Below are 5052 nucleotides of genomic sequence, written 5' to 3'. Positions count from 1 at the left end.
CAACAGATATTTAAATTACCACTTCAACCACAACGTAAATAGCAAGAAAGGAATAATCAAATCTCTATGTCTCTATATGATATACCCAAAGCGTCTGCTCCACTGAAAATGCATTCCAGGAAAAGGAAAACCTGCTAACAGAGGTTTTGACAAAAAATGACTATCCGTTGTCTCCTATAAACAAGGAATTCCACAAGATTGAAGAAAAGAAACAACGGAACACTACAAGCACTCCAGAGACATTCACAGGAAGTGATTCAAAAATGACAACAATACCATATGTAAAGAACTCATCAGAACAATTGAAAAGGATAGGAAACAAGTACGTCACAACAACATTCAAAACAACCAACACTCTTTTCTGTCCATCTATCCTGTCCAAAACCAAACTTACCAACACATAAGAAAGAACCAATAACTGCATCTACAAAATACCCTGTAGTGGTTTTACTTTGATTGATGATGCTACTAAAGACACTACATTAATTTGTTCACTACATTTTTATGGAGAAAGATGTCCAACAGAAACGAATCTAGATCCTTTAAGCTATCAATAATTTCAAGAAATTGATAAATCAATTAGTTAGGTAATGTATAATTATTATTTATATACAAAAGTAAGTTGTTTGGAGTTGGACCTCAAATATGTGTTCAAGCGATTAAAGTAAGGACTATGTAGTTGATTTGAAAAATACATTATTCCTGATTGCAATTTTGACCCTGAAAAAAAAATGAATTTATTTATAAACTTGTAATGCCATATCTACACTATTTTATTGATTATACAACATATTATAAATATTGGAAAATGAAATAGACTCACACAGGGAAATGGACTCACACAGGCAACATGTTCATTCAATAATAATAATATTTTTGTTAACTAATAAGCTCGAAAGAGTAAATAACCATATAAACCAGATTATAATATAAACCACGAGTAAAAAGGAAAGGAAAATGTAGAGCATGATAAGGCAAAGAACAATCGAAGAAAAAAGAAACAGGAAAACAAGTAAAAATGGGTTTTAGTAAGATAAACGATAGAAGGAGAGGTATGCAGGTGAAATAAAAAGAATGAAACATGTGAAACAGGTGAAATAAAGAGTTAGAAAGTATAAATAATAAACATAATAGACATAAGGAAAAAAAGAGAGTCGATAGGGGAGCTTAAAAAGAGAAAATTCACAAACAATATGATACTAGAGACCTGGAACATTAGAGGGTCCTTTTATGGGGAAGTGTTTTAAAGAGCTAGTCAATGAGATAGAGAAATACAAAATAGATGTTAAGGCTTTGCAAGAAACTAAACAAATGGGAAATAAAACAGTGGATGTTGAGGGCGTAGGGCAATTTAATAGTGCCGTGAAAGGTAGGATGCTGGGAACAGGTTTCTCATTTGCAAATTTGCAAAAAATGTTATAATAGAGAAATTTATATTTTTTTAATTTCAAAATTTTATGACCTCCCGACTTATCGCAGACAGAATGTACGTAATACGGATGAAGGATAAAAAAGAATAAAAGATCACGCCCCATCCGAGGAAAATGATGATTAAACAAAAGACCTATTCTACGAGCAACTAACGGACCAATGTGAGCAATGTGAGCATCTACCAAAACATGATATAAAAATAGAAACAGGTGATTGCAATGTGAAATGCGGAAAGAAGCTATGAATAACGTAGTAGGCCTGGATCGCGCGTACCAAAAAAAGTTGATTAATAGCAAGCTGAAAATTTGTTAATAGCTTAACGCTGTCTAGTCGGATAAACTTTGATGTACGGGAACACTGGAACAGGGGAAGATTTAATTGTGGAGCACAGCAATATAAAAAATTGGAACGTCAGATTACGAAAACGTCCCATGTATTTTGTCGGACAGAACATCCAATTGATTTGTTACCCTTTCATTAAACTCTCATGGAAAAATCGGACTGCTATTACTAACCAACATGATTCCGGTCATTTGACATGTTCTTCGTGTTCCACTCACTAAAATGCCCAGTTGGTGATAAACACCAGTCTGATTTTTGCATGAGAGTTTAATGAAATGGTAACAAATCAATTGGAAGTTCTGTCCGACAAAATACATTGAACATTTTCGTAGTCTGACGTTCCAAATTTTTAACCTGTTCCACAATTGAAACTTCCCCTATTTAAGTATTCCCGTACATCAAAGTTTGTCCGACTAGACACTGTTAAGCTATTAACAAATTTTCAGCTTACTATTAATCAACTTTTTTTTGGTACGCGGGATCCAGGTCTATAGTAGCTGAAACACATAGCAAGCATGAAGTGACCAAAGACAAATCAGTTAGAACAAAGAGAAATACATCAGGGAACCTACATGTTTCCTGATAGAAGAACAGTTAACCATATTGATCACGTATTGGTGAAAAAAAAACTACATAAACTTTATGATAAGATAAGAAGTATGAGAAGAGATGAAAAGGATTCGGACCATTTTTTGGTTAAAAAAACAAATTCAAAAAAGAGAAGAGCAGAAAGAGAATTTTAATAATTTGATGTACAAAAGCTCTAGCAGGGACGAAGAATGGGAAAGAAAGCAGACCAGAGGGAGTAACTACTGAACTAATAAAGAATGGCTCAGACAAATTACACAGAATGATCACTGGGATATTTCACGAATATATTAATGGACATTAAACATCAGATGAATGGAAAACAGCATATTATATGACTCCAATATATAAAAAAGGTGACAGGAGAAATTGTAAAAACTATAGAGGGATATCGGTCACAAGTTCAATGAGTCGGAATGGTCGAATACTACGGAACCTGATAGAGGACCAAATAAACAAATATACAAACAAACATACATTTGGAAAATGTACCGAAAGAAAGAGTTGATAAATACCTAGGATCCTGGATTTCAGACAATAATGATCAAACAACGGAAAAAAGGGCCAGGATAGAAATAGCAAGAAAGGCGTTTGTAAAAATGAATACAATTCTCTGCAACAGTAGTTGTACCTTAAATTAGAACTGCTTTTGATCAAAAATATCAAAAATATGAAATAATAAACAAAATAAAAATAAGTTACAATATCTGGGACACGTAATGAGGGGACAGCGATATGAAATACTAAGACTGATAATACAGGGAAAGATAAGAGGAGGAACGAGTATAGGAAGAAAGAGAGTGTCATGACTTAGATACCTTTACAATTATGGGCTTAAACCGAATTATAAATAAGTGAAGCACCATCAACGATTTTTTCTATTGATTAATTCAATTGTGTAGATGATATTATGTAATGTACTGCCCTTTCAACAATTCTTTAATCTAAACAGTACGAAACTATTGAATTGCCGCAGTTTCAACATGGCTGCTGAGCTTGCGCTCGTTACATGATGAAAAGATTTATCGATGACGTCATATTTTAACAGATGCAAATAAGAAAACTAAATCAATTTTGTCAAAATTTAGAACATGTAAGAGAAAAATAAATTGACATACTCATTGTCATTTTTATAAATTGACACGAAAAGATCACCAAATTATTAAGTGTACCTACCCCGTAATTTTTTCCACACTGTATAGGTATTAGAGAGCAGAAAGAAAGCAGAGACGTAAATAATAAAACAAATAAAAACTAACCAGGAGAACAAGCAGAGATGAACAAAATAATTTTAAAACTAAATAACCGAACGACATAATATTATCAAATACATAATATCAAAATCTTTAAAAGAATTACAATATAACAAAATAAAACAATTTCATAAAGACATCAACACAACTTTTATAATTAACAAGATACAAAATTAGCGCATATAATGAAGAAATTCAAGTTTTATCTTGTCTTATGAGTGGAAAATTTTAATACCCTTTGACGCTTCCTTTTTTAATATTATCCTAGTTTTCATTTTTTATAGTAGATTACTAGATATCTTTTTATTGCAAAATATTTAAATAAGTAAATAAGGTTTTTGACACGAACGGAATGTTCTAGAAAAAGATGCTTTATGTATTAAAACTGTATCGAATTGAATAACCAACCTGTATTTCAATACCTATATTAAATATTACACAATAGATGCAAATGAAAATCGTCCAATTCACTGTAATTTTGATAAAGAAAATGATCTTATAAAACAAATTTTGAAAATCCTGACACATTTATCGAAATGAGGCACTTATCATTCACCACTTTCACTTCACCGCTAATATGTATATTTATAAAATACCTGCAGTATAATCTTAAGTATGCACTTTTTTAACTGAAGTACCTGATCAATCGCAAAATCCGAATACACTGCACTATGACGTTTATGACTATGATTCATACTCGTACTCGTACTACCTCAGACGGTGACCAATGAAAAACTGTTCTGGACTGAAGTGACTGAAGCTGTGTCTAAAGTTACGTTGCGCGTGAGGTTTAAAATTTACTTATCATACAATCATACCTATATTATTAAATAATTATAATTAAATTAATTACGTTTACACTATCACACCGTTTCATAAATGTATAGTTTTTTGGCCCCCACAATTTATTTTTTAATCAGATCTATACATATTTATTTTTTGTACTGAAATGTAGGTACCTACTATGCTTTGTATTTAAACCAGGAGGAGTAAACTAAAAAGACAGATTCACACCCAAAAAAATCACTAGAAAAATCTAAATACTAATACGTCGCTGTAAAGGGCTCTAAAAACAACTATTTTTTATATAAAAGCAGACTAAAAATCTAAAAATTAAAGAAATAACGCAGAAGACACAAAGGCCTGCGGTTGGACCAAATGATTTTTGTGGTGTAAGAAACCAATGATATCTTTTGTTTGCCATACATACATACTTGTTTCTGTTACTATTTCACATTTTCTTGATGGTAAAAAAACCTCTGGTATTTCGTCTTTGTTCCTCTTGAGAGTAGGTACCAATACAGGTCAAGCCTTTTTGTTTTATGAGCTGCACCAAATCAATCGAAGTGAACCAATAGGGCTTTTCATTCACAGTCATTTGTTTCGAGCTTCTGTCATGTGTCGTTTAATCCGTGTATATTAATATTATACACAGATT

The 5052-nt window shown here is 32.0% G+C and overlaps 1 long non-coding RNA gene across 1 annotated transcript; it reads right to left on the bottom strand.

Moving 5' to 3' along the window:
- Nucleotides 1-579: 579 nt before the first annotated feature.
- On the bottom strand, nucleotides 580-4351 carry LOC114335600 (uncharacterized). Its single transcript, XR_003653292.1, has 2 exons — nucleotides 4211-4351; nucleotides 580-720 (listed from the first exon to the last, which is right to left on the bottom strand). It is a non-coding gene; the product is annotated as an uncharacterized LOC114335600 (long non-coding RNA).
- Nucleotides 4352-5052: the final 701 nt, after the last annotated feature.

The sequence above is a fragment of the Diabrotica virgifera genome, chromosome 1 (assembly GCF_917563875.1).
Source record: "Diabrotica virgifera virgifera chromosome 1, PGI_DIABVI_V3a".
Taxonomy (NCBI): domain Eukaryota; kingdom Metazoa; phylum Arthropoda; class Insecta; order Coleoptera; family Chrysomelidae; genus Diabrotica; species Diabrotica virgifera.
This window is presented reverse-complemented; position numbering and strand designations above follow the sequence as displayed.